This window comes from Meleagris gallopavo, chromosome 3, assembly GCF_905368555.1.
Source record: "Meleagris gallopavo chromosome 3, MGAL_WU_HG_1.1, whole genome shotgun sequence".
NCBI lineage: Eukaryota > Metazoa > Chordata > Aves > Galliformes > Phasianidae > Meleagris > Meleagris gallopavo.
This window is the reverse complement of record NC_139406.1, coordinates 90,384,112-90,404,844: the sequence shown is the minus strand read 5'-3', so window position 1 is coordinate 90,404,844 and position 20,733 is coordinate 90,384,112. Positions and strand designations below refer to the sequence as shown.

General features: G+C 40.2%; 1 protein-coding gene across 6 annotated transcripts in view; it reads left to right on the top strand.

Moving 5' to 3' along the window:
• Positions 1-20,733, top strand: part of PTK2 (protein tyrosine kinase 2) — a 195,521-nt gene that overhangs the window by 25,779 nt on the left and 149,009 nt on the right. For 2 of the 6 annotated variants that reach the window (XM_085221747.1, XM_085221748.1), the window contains exon 3: positions 13,312-13,338. The exons of the other annotated variants lie outside the window; for them this stretch is intronic. The gene's annotated coding sequence lies outside the window, so the exon portion shown is untranslated. The remainder of the gene's footprint in view (positions 1-13,311; positions 13,339-20,733) is intronic. 6 annotated transcript variants of the gene reach the window in all.

The following is a 20,733-nucleotide window of genomic DNA, read 5'->3' as shown; positions in this document are numbered from 1 at the left end:
TCTCCAGACTGAAGAAGCTTTATTAAACTATTCATAACAGCTTCTCTTAATTTTCATCACAATGCTGTTAATGATTTTATAATTTTTAGTAGGTAAAATTGTGTTGGAAACTGTTGTGGTATCCTACTAAGCACCATGCTGTGCCATTCACTTACATCATGCTTTTTACATTTGAAGGATTTTTTCAGATGTTCCTTTTTTTTCCACTATTAAAAAAAAGTAAAAATGATTAAAAAAAAAATGAAGTGGTCTTGATAGCTGTTGGATGCAGTGTTATTAAAAAAAAAAAAAAAAGGGAACGGGACTTACGTAGCTAAATGTTGGCATTCTCACCTGAGCCACTCCAGACACATCCATGTGATGTGCTCAGTGGGATAGGAGGAGGAAATAATTGATTTCTGGAGCTGCTGTTTTTAGAACCATTTTCAGAGAAATTCTTAGGACTGCGTGCTTCAAGCACCAGCTCGAGGCGTGAGACTGCTGAATGGAGAATTGGTCCTCTGGGGGAGATGTCATAAGGTAATTCTGGCCTTCTGATTTCTGTTGCTGCTCTGTGGCTCAGGTACTGGGAGAAAGGAGGTGGATGGACTGTCCTTAGCCTGCATTCATTTGGCAACAGAGTTAACAGCCCTGCCATTTAGACTGAGAATAATGCTTTTGTTCAGAGCTGTCTCTATTTTGTTCTATCTTTCAATGTCCTATTATTAAAAACTTCACTTTTTTTCTTATGTGCTGCAGCAGACAAAGTAGAAATTATTTCAGCTAAAGTTCAGTGACATGTTGTTAGTGTTTGCAGCTTGCAATAGCTTTGTACTGTCAAAAATGCTTAATTTGCAGAATGATGAAATATTAACTCTACCTGAGCTGACAGTAGGATAAGGATACACTGTACTTCTTCAGTTATATCTCTTCAGCACATCAGCAGCAGGTGTATGCATCTGAAGTTCCTGAAATAGCACTCTCTTCATGCAGTAACTGGGTGGCTCTATGCCAGAGCAGTTTAACATATTTTGGCAAATTCAAGTTCATGCTTGCTCAGAAACTGACTAGCTTGCAACAGTTCACACTGAAAATGGGTCTTTTTTTAATATAATTACTGGGAAATAAATTAATGTTAAATGATTTGCACCTTAAACCATTTTCTTTCTCGTTTATGTCTAAAGCTTGAACTGCAGTGACTTTCTTGAGAATGATTTTTAAGATACCATCTCCACAGATGTCCGAGGAGGAGGAGTGAGGAGCAGTGATCTTGATGTACTTGGTGTTCCTTCAGTATTTCCTGAATTTTAATTTTTAATAAATACTGCATATGTACCCTCCACTTCTTGTGGACAGGAGGTATTTTACAATGTCTTCTACATAAATTCTACTTTTCATACATGACTATTTGAAAACTAGATCATGATGCAATAAACCCCCACTTTTTCTTATGGCATTGCTGAGGATAAAAACGTGTGAAATAGCTGTCAGTTCTGTTCTTCCTAATTGTTGTGACCAAGTTTAATTCTTCATTTTTGCCACTGTGAGATTTGGTGGCAGCTGACTGACGAATCTGGGTGAGGAACAGAGAAATCTGGGTATCTTTCTTGCTATCTTTTCTATTCATTCACTGGGCATGGAAGAAAGGAAGAGCTGTTTAGGGAATACTCCTGAAATAGTTAACTCTTGTTTGGAAGGTATGCGCTTCTGTTGTGGTAGGTAGAGAAATTGGTGATGATGCTACCTTGCAGCACTCCTTTCTCAGGAGAAAGCTTTCTTCTTCTGTACGCCTCTTTGTGGTCTTAAATTGTTCTCTTTGTACAGAAAACATGGTACACTGTGACCAGCATCACACAGTTGTACCAAGTCTCCTTATCTAATTAGCATTTTAGATTGTTTTGAGTACTAGATATATTTTATTCCATAAAAACACTTCTTAATGAAATCATAGATTATGAAATTGCTTGTTTAGAAAATGATGGTAGACTTAAAATCAACTTAAAATCAACTTAAAACAGATCTGTAATATTCTTCAATACTTCAGTAGCTCTCACTAGAAGCTAAGTCAGAGTTGTTTAGGGAATACAATGATTTTTAGTTAAGGAAGCAATGCACCCTTTGTGAACAGTACTCGATCGGGATTCCTTTCCCTGCTGATGCCCTTTGGATTGGCATGTTAATGATTTGTGAGGAGAAGGGCTTTGACAGTGCTGAAGGCTGAAGTGTTCACTTTGTGCTACAGACAATACTGTCACGCTGCAGCCTCAGTGCTGGGATGATGGGAGCTCCTTTTTTGAGATCCTGCTCAAATCTCACCACCAGAGCTGCATGGCAGGCATCTCCTGCGACTTCCAGCTTTGTTATCATTTTCTGTGGATCTCCATATGTCCTTCTGTGGCAGCTACCATTTTGCCTTTCACTATCTTTGTGGATAAGCTAATTAGTTGAAATGAAACCTGTTGATGAATTTTTAGGTAGGATTGTAAGTAAACTCAGCTGAGACAAGCACTTGTCAGTCGAACTAGATGATCTTAGAGGTCTTTTCCAACCTTGGCAATTTTTATGACTTGGGTCAGGAGCTCATTCAGTCCTGATGTATGCATTTGTCAACCTGTGTAGGTTCCAGTCCTAAACAAGGACAGAGAAAAGATGTTGGAGTTGTGTTTGCTGTCCCTGCTTTGTCTTCCCAATGTCTGGAGTCTGTATTGTGTAAAGTATTTTTATGCAGCTTGACATGAAATATTGCTGTATAGGAGGCTTGTGTAGGAGGCACACCTTGAGTTAGCTGCTGGGGTGGGAATTACAGTGTTAACTAATAAACCCTCAGCTTTTGTAGACCAGATTTTGAGTCTGCAGAATACAGAGCTCATAGCATAACTGATGTTTATCTACCACCCAAGATGGAATGAGTCTTGAATCTTTCTGCAAGTATTTCTGGTGGTCTTAATCTCTTCTGTGCCAGAGGCAGAGAAATAATGCATTCAATTTTGTCAAATTAAGTTTTTAGCCATGCATTTAAATTGATTAAATAAAGCAGCAGATTAAGGGGAGAAATACTATCTTAAATTACATTTCAGAGCTGATAGCATCTTAATGATGCTAAACCAAAGGTTTTTTTTTTTTTCAGTGGGTTTGTGGATATGAGAATCCATTCATCGTGTGTGCCAGACTTGGAATGCTGCTATATTAGAAATAAACTGACTTGCTCACTTCACTGGTGCAAGTAATGGCCACGCTTGGAAGTCGCTGCAAACGGAATAGGGAAGGTGCACACATGGTGTGTTCTGTCAAGCCCACTAAGGCTCCTGTTTGATCATCCTCGTGCTGAGAACAGACGTGTTGGGGGTTTTCCTTTGACACAACAACAGCGTCTTTGGCGAGTCGCTCTCCGACGGCTACATGACAGAACCAATTAGGGGAAAAAAGCCTGTCTCATGTTGTGCACTGAAATTCTGCTGTCTGCAGCCTTGTTCTTTCACCACCCTCTTTTTTTTCTCCTTAATATAGCTTTCGTCAGCCATCCATTGGTTTCTTTGTCCTGCTGTATGTGTGTATTTTCTTTCAGCGTTTTTCCTGCATGTAGTTCCTCCCCACCTCGCTTGTCATCTTTTTTGCTGTCTTAATTTGTCCTCCATTTCTTTTCCATCCGAAGAACTCTTTAAAAAGGTGACAAGAAAACAGAGCTGAAGCCAGGGGAAAGAGCTTTCCCAAACATCTGCCTTGTGCAGGGAGAGAGGAAGGAACAGAACAAACAGATCACAAATGCAGTTACCATTAAGCATAGTAAAAAAATAATGCTTTTGTGTTTTAAATGAATGCATAGAGTATAGCTCAACCTACTTTATCCTTTTCCTGATTTGTTGTATTTCTGTTAAATAAATTCCTGTTTAAGATTCATAGATAGGATCTGTTTCTATTTTGCTTAATTATGTATGTTTGAGTACATATGTTACATAAATTTTTTTCTTGTTAATTCTCATTACCACCTTAGCTAGCTTCATCTCTGACAAATAATGTGTTTACTCATCTGAAATGGTTCTTGAGACTTGAAGAGGTTCCTTGTGACCCAGGTTTTGCAGAATAATAATTAAACATAAGTAAGCATCTATATATAAATACACGTGTGTGTATGAATCATAGGAGTCATGCTTTGTTTGGAGGCATAACATGGTGCAGTGAAGTAGTCTGAAGCTTTGCAGTCTGTGTTCATGGTAAGAAATGCTAAGAGGTACCGAAACAGCAAGATTCTGTTAAATGAGCCTTCCTTATGCCTGTGTTGCTAAGATTATTGGAAATTTGTCTAGCATGCTGAACATGCTGCCTTCTCTTCTGTTATTTCAGACATTGTTAGGATGTAGGCATTTATGTATTATTGGAAGAGTGACTTCAGGCTCTTCCAACTGCAAATGCCCAAGCCATATGCTTGTGGAAATGCCCATTCATTGTAAAGAGGTGTTCTGTTTTGCTTTGAGAATAAGCTCTAACTGCAGCCAGAACTTTCTCCGTCTGTAGTATCACTATTACACTAAATACGCACCAGCATTCTTGTTAAAATCAATTTCATCTTCTGTATTGGAGCAGGCTCCTGTACAGAACAAAACTTCTGTGGCTGCTATCAAATTAACTTTGAATATCTTGCAGTAATCCCCTTGGCATCAGCAAACTATTTTTTTGCTAGGCACGAGGTAAGTTGGTCTGTTAGTCTTCACATGCATGCAGATACTAACTACTAATAGTCCGTTTTAGGTAGGTACCGTATGTGAAGTAGCTGCTTTAATTTTTACTTCTCTTTTCCCTCCTGTTGGTTGCATTGTTTCTTCAGCCTTCTTTCATTTGCTTTGAGCGTTCTTAAAGGAAAACTTTTGTAACAATGGAATCTGTGTGTGGGCCATAACCATGGAAACAGCATGATTTTACAGGGGTGGAACATGCAGAGAAATAAATTCTTAGAAAGTCAGGAGAGTCAAGTCTTATTTTAAAACAAAACAACAACTTATAAAATGCTGTTTCAGTACGACTCTGTTTTTCTTAACAAGTTAAACTTAGGAAACCAAGAAAGCAGGTTTCTCTTGTATTGTTTTCTGGGACTTCTAGCTCTGTTGGAATTGCTTGTGAGTATCCTTCCAGTCCTGTTTGTCGTCTGTTCTTTGTGTGTCCTTGGTGCTCATTTCTGCACCTGTGAAGTGTTTGTTCTCATTTCGTATTCTGAAGCATCTTCATGCTCAATGTGCTTAGAGTTCCTGTCGTACTTACAGCACAGAACAGCTATTCTGGCACACAGTAGTAATTTGTATTTTAGCACAGGAGCTATAAAATCCTGTCAGCTTTTGAAGATGTGGGTGACGTGTTGGAACGCTGCGTGTCACTAGTCCATCATGAGAAATGACAAGGGATCTTTGATGGTAGCAAGCAATGTCAAGACAGACTTTTGTTGTTGTTGTTGTTGTTGTTGTATTTTTTTAATAAAACATTCCACTAAAGCTATTGCTTTCAAGAGGCACTCTGTAGTACAAATGAGGAGAGCTCGATGTGGACAGAGTATGTGTCTGCTGTTGTCCCTGAGGCTTGCCTGAGGGCCTGAATTGGTGGGCTCATAAAATGTCAGAGGATTTCCAGCAGGATTACATGATCACAGGTCACAGTGCTGAAGATGCTCCTGGTACACCTGAGCCACTGCTTGCATACAGTTGTCCCTCCTTAAATGTCTTGAGCAGTTTTAGTTTCCTTGGCTTGTTCAGAGCACAACACATTTCCTTTAGCTCTGAACCATTAAAATACTAAGATCATTCTTATAATGTAGCTAACTTACTGTTAAAACAGTGCTTCCTGTTGAAGAGAGATCTCTGGAGGTCATTTATAAAGCTTGTGGGTGTCCAACATCAGCATCAGCACAGAGCTGTGGTAGGGACAGGACCATGACAGACCCTGCTGGGTGAGAGCAGTGATCCCACGGCCCAGCAGCAACAGAAGGTGCTGTTTAAATACTGTATGTACATCTGGCTCTGCATCCCTCGGCGTCTACTATTGCATCAAAGATACCAGCTGGTGCCTCCCTGCTGAGCCCTTCTCATCTTTCCCTGTTGACCTGCTGGATTCTGTATCTCCTTAAACTTGCTGATGCTACCTGCCTCTGTGCCTCCAGTAGCAGGAGCTTCAGGGAGCTCACTGTGCTCTCATCCAGCTGGAGCTATCTCCAGTAGTTTCTTCAGATAATTCCTACTACTCTTACTACGAACAGTGGTGCTGCATTTATTTTAGTTTCTTTCTCGTATAGTGAAATCTTTAAGCACCATGTTTTCAGTACCCTTCCTAATGACGGGCAAGGTTTCATAGCCTTTTTTTTGTTGTTGTTGCTATTGATGGCTACTGCATTTGGTGCTGATTATTTCAGAGAAAACGGCAGTGACTTGGACTTCCTCCTGCAGTCAGAATGGCAGAAAGTGCAAGTGGTAAATGTGATTGAGGTATAGCTCAGAACATTCTTCCCTAGATGTGTTATATCACATCTATGTTGAAATGCATCTGCTGGCTCTTGGTAACGTTTTTTGTGAGGTCCTTTTGCAGTTTCTTCCCACTGGCCTGCCATTTGATTTGCCTATGCACAAGAGCTTTCTATTACTCATGGGCAAGAAAACAACTCTTGAGAAACCATGTTCCTGCCTTTTAGTCCATACCTTTCGTACAGGCAAAAGGGTATTCAGATATTGATTCTGTATTCCCTATAGAATCATTTGAGTTGGAAGGGATCTTTAAAGGCCATCTAGTCCAACTCCCCTGCAGTGAATAGGGACACCTACAGTTAGGTCAGGTTGCTTAGAGCCAAGTTCAGCCTGACCTTGAATGCCTCTGGGGATGGGACATCCACCACATCTCTAGGCAGCATGTGCCAGTGCTTCACTACCTTTATTGTAAAACACTTTTTTTCTTATATCCCGTTTAAATTTCTCCTATTTTAGTCTGAAACCATTTCCCCACGTCCTTTTCCCACGGACCCTGCTAAAGAGTTTTGTCCACTTTCTTATAGCCCCCTCCTTTAGTTACTCTCAGGTCTCCCCAGAGCCTTTTCCAGGTTGAACGGTCCCAACTCTCCCTTCCTCACAAGGGAGATGTTCCATCCCTTGGATCACTCTTATGCCCTTCTTCTGGATGCTCTCCAGCAGGTCCATGCATCTCCTGTACTGAGGACTCCACATCTGGACGCAGTATCCAGGTGAGGTCTCACCATTGCAGAACAGAGGGGCAGGATCACCTCCCTCACCCTGCTGGCCACGCTTCTTTTGATGCAGCCCAGAATACAGTTGGCCTTCTGGACTGTGAGGGCGCATTGCTGGCTCACGTCCAGCTTCCCACCCACCACTACCCTCAGGTCCTTTTTGACAGGGCTGTGCTCTATCCTTTCATTCTGCATCTTGTTTTGATAGCGAGGGCTGCTGTCAGTCAGGTGCAGGGCCTTGTGCTTGGCCTTGTTAAACCTCATGAGGTTCTCCTGGGCCCGCTTTCCAGGCCTGTCCAGGTCACTCTGGATGGCTTTGTTTCCTAGTATCAACTGATCCACTCAGCTTAGTGTCATCTGTGAACTTGCTGAGGGTGTGCTTGTTCCCACTGTGTGGATGTTGTGTAAATGAACCTAAAGTTTTCAGGTGTGTACTCTTCTAGTTGAGGTAAAGGAAAATGCAAGTGGGTTACATGGCATCTTAATGAGAACTTGGATTGTTTTCTGAAGTCAGTAACTAGTGTTTAACAGCTGTAAGCCAAGTGATTTAGGTGGAGTGTTTCCTTCAGCAGCAGAAGGGAAATTGTTACTGGAAACTCTTGAAAAGGCTTCTGTAGATGCTGTAAACTAAGGAGACCAAACATGGCTTTTGTTTTTGAATCACAGTGGGTGGGAAGCAGAAGGCAGGTATAAACAGAAGGCTGGGGGCAGCGAGATGAATGTCACAGTTAATTAGGTACTGCTTTGTCAGTTATGGAAATAAATACAAACTGATCGTGTTCCTGAGGCACGGGACGACTTCACTGACACTTGTGCTGCAATAATAGAATATTTTGCTCCTGCATATTTAAAGATCATCGCAAGATATGATGATGATCATACTGTAAACGTATTTAGGACCTGTTTTGTCACACGAACACATAATTAATTTTGTATTGTATTTGGGATTCAGAGACAACAGCTTGCGTTGACATTAACTGGTAAAACAGACCTCAAAATGTAATACAGAACATGCGCACTTCTTGAGGAGAGTCTGATAGCAACTCATTCTTGGCTGTTTCCTCATTAACCTTTTCAAAAGATGTAGATGAAAACGTTAAATCCTTACTGCTGATATTCACAGTTGGAAACAAGGATTTAAAAATAATAAATGTCTGCAGTGCAGCCTGGATCTCCTCTGAAGTTGGGTTGAAAACGAAAAATGTGTGGGTTTGTACAGTGAATTTTGTCAAGAGACAAAGAATGCTGGCAGGTTTGGTGGATGAGGGATCTGTCCTGTAGCTCTCTCTTCCCATCTCACCCGCAGCACCAGATACAAATCAATAGTTCATGGTGGATATTCACCTATTACTGTGCCTAAGGCAAATGCAGTAAGTATGTCAATAGGGGAAAAAAGTGAAGCAAGCAAGTGGTATTTTTAGTGCTGTTATGGTTAACTTACGAATACTGCAATCAGGCAATGGTGTCTGTAAAGCACAGAAGCTACTAAAATTAAAAAAAAAAAAAAAAAGTGAAATTGAGGTGTGTAAGGGCAACCAAAAGTTTAGAGAAATGACTGTCTGTATTGTAGTGATGTTCACCTAAAATTGCCTTAATGGGAAATGATATAATGAGGGGCTGTTAACATTCAGCTCTGCAGAATGCTAAATTAGAAGGTTAGGTGAGGTTAGAAATAAGGTATGCACTTCTAACAAGGAAGTGAAAATATCTATATATTTAGAGAGAGAGAGAGAGAGAGAGAAATGAACCAGTGGTTACTGTAGATCTTGCATGGAAATTTCATCATATTATAAATGCTATTTAATGGCTTTTCCTTAGAGAGGGTGCTGTCAGAATGAATTAATGAGAGCTCCAAGGTCTTTGCTGGATCGATCGTGGAGAAATTCTTGAGCTTCTCAACAAAAGTTAATTTGCAAAGAATAATTTACTAAGTTCATTTTAAGGGTGAGTTTTCAGCCTATTTGTTTGCTCTTGGAGGAAAGGAGACAGTTATATCTCAATGTCATTAAATAACAGAGGAGCATCTATCCTCTCATAGCAGGAAGGTAGCCTCTGAGGCAACTTTGTGCAGGTTTATTCCCACGAAAGCTAAAAGCTTGTATTTCTAAATGAATTGGGTACTGGTAGATAAATAGGAAAATCGCATCTTCTCATCTTCCCAGAGCTTGTGGTCTGAGGCTCCTCATGTGCTGCAAGCCTTTATTCTTTGCTGGAATGAGAGATCAGTTCCTGAACTGAATATCTGAACTGATTTCAAGGGGTTTCTGCTAGGTTGGAGTCAGTTGCTGCTGCAGTAAGGCAGGATGAAATTTCATGTGGTCAGCTCCTTACCACAGCTCTGGAAGGAGATCAGTTCTGCAGCCTGGGTAAGCATTGAGCCTCTGTCCTCAGCCACGGAGCCGTGCTCTCATCTTACTGTGAGGTAAGAACACAGAGCTCACAAAATATTCCTGCTTTCAGTGATTAGATGTTACTCTTGGAAAGAAGGATGTAAAGTTGTGGCTCCGTTTCCAGGAAAACATTTGAGGAGAGACTGCAATGCATAAATGCATAGTTTCATAAAAATAGTTTCAATTTTAATGGAAGATGAGCGTCTTGGTGTGCTGGATATCATAGAAAAGGCTGTTTGGGATTGCATCTGCAAAGCCTATGTGAGGAGTGCAGTGCCCCAAACCATTGAGCTGGACTTAGTGATCCTTGTGGGGCCATTCCAGCTGTGAATATGCTATGATCTCAGTGGGTACAGAAATAATCACAGTATTCCTTCTTTACAGTCAATTCCTTTCTGCTTTTCAGTAATTTCATGTAGGTAACTCATCTGCTTAGCAAGACTTTTGGGTAATGAACTTGTTCTGTTGCACCTCTTACATTGTTACAGCTTTTTTCCTGTTCTATTTTGGTCATCTGTGTATACTGTGAAGGAAACACTGATTGGAAATGACCTCTTGGGGCCGTCTACGTCATCATCCTGCTGTCTGACTAGGATTAAAATCAGCTTTACTTGGCCTATTTTACCTTTCCTGGCAATGTGTAAAGTTTGTTTGCTCATGTTCCCAGCAGCAGGTGTCCCAAAATGCTGACGTTCCTGTGAGCTGTACTGGAGCAGAGGGACTGTCCTGGCAGCCTTGGTGTGTGTGGCTGTGCTGTGTTTTAGGAGTGCTGCAGAGACAGCCTTGCACTTTTGGAAGTGCTAAATGTGGCTGTGTGAGCTCTGCTACACTGAGTGAGAAATGGGGGAAAGCTGGATGACCAGAGACTAGAAAAGGAGCAAACTCATTGCATTGCAAAATCTGCAAGTGTGTAAAAGCAGTGTGAAATCAGTAAATGCGTGGTCTCAGTTTACTTCTCAGTGAATGAAGTATTTAAGATGTTGCCAGAAGCCACTAATCTGCTTTCAGTGTTAGACGTTGAATGAAAAACTGTATTTGGAGAACAAGCTTAAACAGTTTCAAGCCAGAGAAGATGAGAATGCACTGGAGAGATAGAATAGACCCAAAGGTAGGAAGGGTCATGAAGCTAACCTCCAAAATTAAGGATGGGGCTCTGTAACTAGTAAAAATACGTGACATAACAAACGTTCACTTACTGTTGTGTTAAATGTACAAACAGACACAAAAATACCCAGAGTATTGGTACTTTTGTTTGCAGTTGTGATAATATCTGCTTCATTTTATGCTACTATGAGTTCGTATTTTTGTAGTAGTTGGTGTTTTCCAGAGTTAAGATGCATTAGCCTATAGTGGACTTCATGGTAATACTTAATGGAAATACTTGAAAAATATGATGCAGATACCTCATTAAGTGCATTTATGCAATTTTCAGTTGACTGATGTGGCCTTCAGTTTTTCAGGTTTTCTCCTACTTGTTTTTAACTTGCATGCTTCAACTAGTCTTGGAAAACAGTCTCTTGTACTTGGTTGTATTAGAGGAATGTGCATTTGCTGGAGGCATGCTCCTCCCAGAGGTGCATCATCTCTCCAGTTAATGGACTTACAGAGTTATTTTGCAGCATAACGTGGAAGTACTAAATCATTACAGTTGTTGACTTAAATATAGTAACAGTGCTGATCTTGTAGGTTCCTTTGGCTCGGTCCCACTGTGGTCCTTGGGATCGAAGGAAATGTTAATGCAGCTTGTAGTTTTTCATAGTATATCAAAGTCTTGTTTTTTTTTTTTTTTTTTTAAGAGGAATTTAGAGATTGTCTTCCATCACTGTAGAAGAATTAAAATCAAATAAGGTGTTTTCTACTCCACAGTTTGATCCTGTCTACAAGGGTGGATAGTGATAGGAACAAGGGAGAATGGTCTTAAAATGAGACAGGGGAGGTTTAGGTTAGATATTAGGAGGAAGTTCTTCACTCAGAGGGTGGTGACATACTGGAACAGGTTGCCCAAGGAGGTTGTGGATGCTCCATCCCTGGAGGCATTCAAGGCCAGGCTGGATGTGGCTCTGGGCAGCCTGGTCTGGTGGTTGGTGACCCTGCACATAGTAGGAGGGTTGAAACTCGATGATCACTGTGGTCCTTTTCAACCCAGGCCATTCTATGATTCTAGTTTTTCACTCTAGCACCTTAGGGTGGTTCATCTTCTGCAGGGACAAGCAGGAATTCAGTCTGACATTGAAATATATGTGGGAAGACGATCAAACCTGCGTGTAGCAGACTGCAAGGTGCAACACCTCTCTGGATTAATTTAATGTTACAATTTAATGGCTTGAACACTTCTCTTGCCAGAAGAAAGCTCTGTTCAGTGTACACCAACATGCACTCTATGCAGATGCTTTTGCACGAGGCAGCTTGGGACTTTTCCTTTCAGCACACAACAGACTCTTTCCTGTCAGGGTTTCTCCTGTCTGAAGGCATTCCTCACCACATAAGCTGGTTTCATTCATAAGCAGGCAGCACGTTGAGCATCTTTGAAATACAGCATGCTGACTTTGTTCTGCAAGATTGTAGCATGTGATGTTTTCTCTCCTCTTTTCGGTGCCCTCTTGCTGTTTTTGGTTTGCACTGTAAGTATTTTAACTTCGTGTTTTGATTCTTCATTATTTCCTCAGAGAATGAAAGTTGAAGTTAAGAGCAGGGATAAAGTTAAGCCTTGTTATTTCCCCTAGTAAGTTATTTCTGCCCTTAACATTCATCCCAGTTGCTGCACCTGTGGATGAAATTTCTGCAGGGCTTTTGTATCCAGTACAGGGATTTATTACTCAGTGCTGTTGTCCCTTTTTAAGCAAGGAACTACATGGGCCTTTTTTCTTAGGCTCAGTTCGGTTTATTATTCATTTTCTTTCTATTTCTTTCTTTGCCCCTACTTGTATTAATTTCAGATTTCATTAACTCTTGATGTTAATCCCCTGTCCTTGACCTCATTAACTTTTAACTTCTGTGGTCTCATTCTGCATGCATTTCAGTTTCCTTTTTGAAGCCTGATTGGCACCTTCCATCCCAGTTAGGTTCCCATGTACTGAGTTGACAGGTGTATGAAAATCAGGCAGAAGGAATAGAATGAGTTAGAATGGACATGATCTGTTTGTGCGTTTACACTTATGTCTATTCTTCTTGAGGGTATAATTTTTCTGATATGATCTGTTTAGACTCTGAGACAGTGGTTTTTGTAAAGCCAATTGCTACTGAAGGCATCCTTGACACTTATTACAAAAACGTTCTCTGTGACAGAGATCCACCTCTTCTAGCATTGCTTTTTGTGTTCCAAACTTGGTCTTCTCTCTCAAGGGTTAAGCATAAAGATAAAAAACAATAACATCCTATTCGTATGCTGAGGCTAACAACCCTGACACTTAACTCTGGAACTGTAGAGATGATAGTGAAATCTCTGCAACTCGACTTTGTATGTTTGCACTGTTGTAATAACTACCCTTGTTACTTAGTGCTGTAATCTTTACCCTTTAGCTAGGTGGGCAAAAACTTAATCTTGATAATAATCAGAATGAGACAAGTGAAACAGTCTTAATTTAAACGTGGCATACTTATCAGCTAGCAAATTGCCTCAGATAATGTGCTTTATTAAGCAAATGCAGCCTTGTAGAAAAGTGATTAGGCTAACTCGGTTTTAGAGCTGTTTTTCTTTTTCCTTCTAAATGCATTTCTTTATTGTTACAGAAATTTCAAGACGTTCTTTGCCAGCAGGTAAGTCTGCTTCTTTCCTTTATGTCTTGATCTGACAGCAAGCAGAACTTGCTTGCAATACAGTAATGTTTTTATATAACCAGAGCCTGGGTTCTTCCTGGCACTGTCATGATACTTCATCATGTGGGCACCTGGGGTAATGCTGGGGTCAGAACAAAGCCTGTTGATGTACAGACCTTTTTATATTTAAACGATGGATTTTGACAAGAGGAGGAGGAAACCAATACAAATTGATGCTATTGTAAAACATGAATTATATCACATGCATATTTAAAATAGCAGAGTGTGTGATAAAGCTGCCAGAAGACAGATAAGCAGAAGTACTGGTGATGAATCAGAGGGACAGCCTGCAAGGAGATGGGAGGTTTATGGCTGGGAGGATGTGGGTTCTTGATTTGTTTGTAATTTCTGCATTAACAAAGCTGCTCTAGAATCATCATCACAGCTCACTTGGAGTAAAAGCTGGGCAAGTTTTGCATTGGGTGTTATCAAACTTGCTGCCTTTTGTGCTTGCTCTGCCTTGGTGACTTTCCTTATCGATCCTTTCTTCTGTCTTCTTCCTGAAGTATGCTTCATACCTATCCACAAAGTGGCTTTGGTTGGATAAGTGAATTTCTGAAATGCAGCACATTGCAGTCATCCTGAATCTGCCCTGGAAGTAGTTGGTGGTTCCCATTTGAATCCAGTGGCTGTTTCAGTTAAAAGCTTGACACCTGCTATGTTGTGCAGTCTTTCCATGAGAGCTTTCAGTGGCTGTTCTGGGACAGAATTGTGCTTGCTTGAAGCAGTGAAGGAACAAGTCGTTTATTTTCAACAGTAAGATTATTTTGGAATGCTGAGGGTAGTTGTCAAATAGGTGATTTCTGGTGGGGTATCTTGGAAGAACAACTGTCTGGTGTTTAGTCAGGCTTGTGGGAAGAGAGCAGATCTTGTTTTTCTGAGTTTTCATTTGGGACTTGGAGACTTTTATCTGATATTGTGAGTCTGAGTCACAATGAGATAATTCTTCTCCATTTGTGAAGGGGTGGGGAAGGTGTCCTAATTGTACTTAGCATTGAATATTCATAAAGGGCAAATAATTGCCCAAGATTTTGAAATGGTGACTTCGTTTTTGCCACAAGATAAGGAGGATTCATATATGCTGGAAAGGCTGTATGCCAGAATTTGACTGTAGCAGGGATTTGACTTATTCAAAGATAAGCAAATTAAGGAGAGTTGTTTTAAAACATGCTTAAAGTATTGTCAGAAGAATAGAGTGTATGGAAGGGAATCCCACAAAGGCCTGACTTGTCCTGTGGCGTTACAATGGCTTCATTAATGGCCATGATGATGGACTTAATGTGCTTATTCAATCTACAAGTGACAGCAGTATAAAAAAGGGTTGCAAGCACACTGGATGATGGGATTAAAGCTCAACGGAAAGGGGCTGGAGGAATAAGATGAAAGATACAGTGTGTTTAAATAAAGATGAGGTTCTGCATTTAGATGGAAAGCTTTAATTGATGTTCTGTCATCAGAACTCATTCTTGCTTATTTCAAGTTTTGCAGAACTTTGTTCTGGGTGCCACTTTTAACAGTGGACAATAGATGTCACTAAAAATGCTCCCACTTCTTCCTCCTGCTTTTTTTTTTTTTTTCCTGTACTCAGATTTTGTATCATAATAAATTAGAGGGGTTTGCAGTGTCTGAATGCTTTCCAGGAGCAAGGAGAACACATGAAATACACTTCATTATAGTGTTGTGCTTGAGGTTGTGTTGCATATAAACTTGCTGTGGTCAGTGGTGTACCAAAGACATCCAGAAAACTTCCTTTTCACTTTGGTTTTATAGCTATCTTCTTGTAGAAATGATTGTGTGCAGTTGAGTGCATTAGTTGATTGGGCTGCTAATCCAATCATTAAATCATTACTAGGGAGTTACCCTGCATTAAGCTGTATCGCTACTTTGAAGTCAGTAGGTAACTTGGATGTTTTTCTGCCTGTAAATTGGGTCCTTGGGTGTGATTGTAGAGTTTCTGGCATGTAAACCAGAAGGGCCTTGGAAGGCAATGTGTTAAAATACCATCATTTCACAGCCAGACAGATCCAAGTGCTCCTGTGTGTATGTGAAGCTGTCCTTGAATGCGAGCGTGCTCACAGCGTGCCTGGTGGAATGAAAGGCCAGTTTTCTGTGGTAAATGCTTTTAATCTATTAGTGCTGTTGGGATTAAAACCAAGTCTTGCTGGATTTTGTTCCCTTCTGAATTTAAAACAGGTATAGATGTCGCTGTTTGCTGCAGGGGAGTTGGACTAGATGACCTTTAAAGGTCCCTTCCAACTCATAGGATTCTATGATTCTAGTATTAAAGTGATACAGCAGGCAGTTCTTCAGCCTAGCACTTTGTTCCTGATCCTATAGTACAAATAAGCATTCATTACTAGAATTGAGAAATAGTGAGAACCAAAAATTTGTATTAAAGAGCTACCAGATAGCTAGAGAATAGTGAGGGGAAAAAAAAAATGTGTGTGTGTGTGTGTGTGTGTATATATATATATATATATATATATATATATATGTGTGTGTGTGTGTGTGCGTGTATATATATATGTATATGTATGTATGTATATATATATATATTAGTGTTTACAGTCAGAATTATGAAATAGGATCTTAAATAGAGATGTTCTGTCCTGGAAGACCATCTCCTTCAGAGTTAACTCTTGTGAGTTAAGTGTTGTTCTCCTAGCATGAGGTAATAATTAATAGGAATGAATGTTCTTTGTTTGTGTATTTCAGATATTCAGTATGTTTGATGTCCATGTGATGTTTTTGTGTGTTTTTTTTATGTATGGCATATTATTTAGTTTGGCTGCGTGTGTATGATAGCTTTGTTACCTTGAAATAGAAAATGGTTTTGGAACTAGTTGTAGTTCCATGTGTTTGTTTAGGGCCAGAAAAGAAAGAAATGAAGTGATATATCTTCAAATCTGCTTAGATGTTGCTCAGCCTGAAATAAAAATGCTTCTGCATTTCATCTCTTGTTAGTGTGTTCCTTCCTGCAGAAAGCCTGTTAGTTACCCCTTCAGTTAAACCAGATTAATCTCCTGGCACCTTCCAGAGAAACACTACCTTGAAACAACCTGCTGCTGCCTTTCCTCTTAGCTGCCAGATATGAGGTGGGTGTTTAATGCTGTGCTATGCAGTTAGATCTTCTTTATTCTACATAAACATCGGCGGTGATAAATCTGAACATAGTAACTTGAAATGCAGTGTTGCTTTTCAGGCCGTAGGAAGGAAAAAAAAAAAAATGCAAGGCTACTTTGTATGTTAAAAGATGGAAAACTAAACATCACTTGAGGAAAAGCCAGATGAAGGTTAGTGGCAAGAACTAACTGACAATACGCAGAGCTTCTAAAATGTTCACATTTGTTACAGGGAGTAATAAATTCTGCAGTAATTATTCATACAGCTGAGAATGAACTCAGTAATGTTAGTGGAGAACTGTTGTCAGTGTCTCTGTTTAAAGGGAGAAAATGAATAACCAGCTGTGTAGTTGTGGCCTTTTGATTTGTGCTGCAACTTTATGTATAAATCTGAACTGCTATGGATAGTAAGCAGTTCCCTTCAGAACTTCAGGGGAAATGGTTTTAAGTTGAGGGAGGGAATTTTTAGGTTGGATGTCAGGGGGAAGTTCCTTACTATGAGAGTGGTGAGGTGCTGGAACAGGCTGCCCAGAGAGGCTGTGGATGCCCCATCCCTAGAGGTGTTCAAGGCCAGGTTGGATGGGGCCCTGGGCAGCCTGGTCTAGTATTAAATGGGGAGGTTGGTGGCCCTGCCTGCGATACGGGGGTTGAAGCTTCATGATCCTTGAGGTCCCTTCCAACCCTGACCATTCTGGTTCTGTAACTTCTGACAAAGTGCCTGTGTGTGCTGCCTAAGGAGACAGCAAGGAGTCCTGCTTTACCTGTTTCCTTAAAGGTAGTTTCAGTGATACCTTTAGATAAATTTTGTTTTTTTCTTAAGGGATCTTAGAAAAACGATTCTGCTGCTTATCCAGGAGTATTACGTTCACTGTATTAAATACAACAGTTAAAATTAGTTTTTCATATCTGCTGTGTCTTTGGTTGTAATTTGTGTTTAGAAGAAGCCCTCATACCAATGAAAGAACACAGAATTAGTAATTTTTAGTTGATAAAATGTTAGTGTTGTTAATTCAGAATAACAGTCTGTGTGCCTCTCAAAGTTCAGAAGGCATGAGGTGGCTTTTTCTTCTTTTGATGTGACTTTATAGCTTTGTTGTTTTTTTTTTTTCACCACCCAGTGCTGTATTGCAAAACTCTCCTATTCCTAATGGATGAGAATTACTGCTCGTAAAGTTTAATAAGGAAGCTTTCCTTGCTATTGTATGCAAAATCTTCCTGTTTTAAAACTTTATAGTGTACCTTTAACAATCATCTGTGCTTGTAAAATACCATTTCCCTCCCTAATATACCTCTGACACTTGTAAAGCAATACATCTGTCCTTGGTCTGTTGCTGTTAGGTATCTGGCATTTTGTATTAAATGTTCTATGGAGGTGGGAGAAGGCAGCTAAAATATTGAAATTTAAGTGATTGCAAGCCTTCCTAGTGAGACTTTTCTTTGCCTGTTTTGGCTGCTTTTTTGGCACTGCCTTCATCCACCCTTCCCTTGCCTCTATCCATATTTTGTAGCTGGTGTCTGCACAATTCAAAAGCACCCGCGTATTTTGGATACAGGGGTAACTTTCTTATCAGTGAGTCTGACATTCAATAGAGTTGAGATACTGAGGTATGCTAAATACGTCTAAAATTTATGTAACTTAGCATTTCTGTTTTTTTTTCTTTTTCTTTTCCCTTTAGAAAATGATCTTGTTAATCTTCTGTTTGTTCTGGCTAGTCTCTGCCTGGAGTTGCTGACCACAAGCCATTGAGTCTGACAGTCTGGACAGTTTTCAGTTCATCTTGCTCTCCATTTATTTAGTCAATACTTTCATTTCATCCATAAAGATGTCATGGGAAGACAGTGTTGAAAGCCCTTCTGAAGTAAAGATTAACCATGTCTTGTCCACCAGGTTCCTCCTTTCATGGTAGAATTCCATCAGGTTGGTCAGGAGTGATTTCTCACTTGCATGTCTGTGCTGAATGCTTTTGATTGTCTTGTTATTTTTTGTGTGTTTTGGGAATGATCTGTTGCTATTTTGTTCATCACCTCCTCAGGGAGAAAGGTAAGGCTGAGCAGCCTTTAGTTACCCAGATGCTCCTGTTTGCCCTTTTTGGAATTCCACTTGAGGTGTTCAGTCCTCAAAGAGGATCCCAGCTATAACCATGTTGGCAATGCCAGTTGTGCAGCCAGTTGTTGACCCACAAGATCCATCTATTCTTCCTCAAGCCATTGCTTTTCTCATCAGTATCAGTACGGACAAAAGGATAAATGCCTGCAGTGTCAGCAAGCTAGAGGCAGACTTAAAAGTAATTATCATAGCTAAGTTAATGAGTTTATTGTTCCATGCTGAAGACATTTCATCAACATAATGGTGAGTATTAATTTGATAGTTTAAAGGCAACTGCACCATTTAAACCGGGTTGAAATGCTACCACAGTCTGCTTTGTTTATTTTGAAATTGGTTTAGAGCATAACTGGATTTGTTATGACTCAGAAAATACAGGACTACATAAGCTTAATTATTTTGCAGCAGAGGGAAGGTATCTACAGTGACACATCTGTGAATCTGTTTTTGAAAACAAGAGGATGTGCAGTGCTGATGTGGTGTGTTCTGTAAATGTAACTTAGATGCCTCTGAGCACTGCAGGGTTTTACTAAGTGGTAATAAATTCTAGGTGTGGATACACTGAGGTTTTGGAGTGAAATATTATTTATGTAAGTGCTTACAGAAAGTATTCTTAATATTTGATATGTGTAGTACTAGCAGCATAAATATGCAGTTTAAGTAGCTGTTTCTTCTCTCTTCCACCTGTGCATGGCTACCAGACTGTGCTTGAAGGTTCTGTTTGGGACCTGTGTTGCACTGTCAGTGTTACCTATTCTCAGCCTGACGTTTGCAGCCTGGTGTGGGGAAAAATAATTATTGCAATGTAATTGTGTCCTTTAAATAGATACCTATGGCACTTGAGATAACTGTTTCAGAAATATGCTTAGGGAGTTTTAAACTAATGAGAAGACCTCTGTGATTCCAGACTAATAATGAATCGTGTGTGAACTTCACAGTAATAATAAAAAGGAACAGAGAAAAATGCTTTATCAGGTGTTTTGTGTATCTACTCTAAATACTACTGTAATTATCAAGCTGTAAGGAATCAAGCGAATTTAGACTGAAGAGCAGTCTTTCATTGGAGAGCCACAGCTATTCCTTTGCTCCAGTGATATTCTTGTGTCTTACTTCTGATCACTTCGAACCTGTCTGCAAAATAGTCTCCAGTTGAGAAATTTGCCCTTTGCTCATTGTGTGTATATATATGTAGGGAGAGACAGACGAAAAAGATGAGTTAGGTAAAAGGTTCCAGCACAGAGAAGAAATTTCAGTATAGACTATTGAACTTCTGGGATCGAAGTTTGGAGAAGTGAGAGTAGTGTGGCACTCCCAGCAATTGGTTTAGTGTGTTCTTATGTTTGAAAAGTGACGTGATGCATTTATAACTTGATTTATGGCACAATGACATGACTGCGTGAAAAAGTAGGGAATAGGAGTTGATGACGTGAAAATGAAAAGTCCTTCAACTCCTGTGCTGATGTTCCTGTAAATGTTAACAAGGTGGCTTAACCGTCTGATCACTTCAACAAACCAGCAGCAGCTCAGCACATTTCTGTATTGCTTCCTGTCTAGCTTCTAAGGTTTTGGGGACACACAGTTAGGATTGTTCTTGTGTGCTTCTATGGACTCATCTAGAAGTGGAAAAATGCCAGAAGTCAAGGTATGTGATATACAAAGGCACGTTCATGAATGAGGGCTGTTCAAGTGGCATACTTAATTTAGATCTAAAGTAGAATTTTGTCTGGGCTGCACCAAGATTACAGGAACGGGACATTTTTCACATTGCTACAGGAGAGACTAATTTTTGGCCTTGGGGAGCAGCTGTATAACAAATGCACTTCTCAGAAGGGAAGGTTCCCTCTCTCTTGTGGAAGAGAAATGGAGCTGGTGCACTGACTGCAATGGGGACCTTTGCTAAGCCTGGCCAAGTATAGCTGAACTTGCTTTAAGAAATGCCTGCCTGTGCAGCAGCTGCTCTGTTTTAGGGAGCCTTTTAATGGTATTTGTTAAGGAGATGGGAATTCAAGAGATTTTAGGATGTCTTAGAGGAGAAAAAACTAAGAGCAAAGCCAGCCTGGCAAGTGGAGGACAGTGAGCCAGTCAGGCGTTAGGATATCACCAATGAGA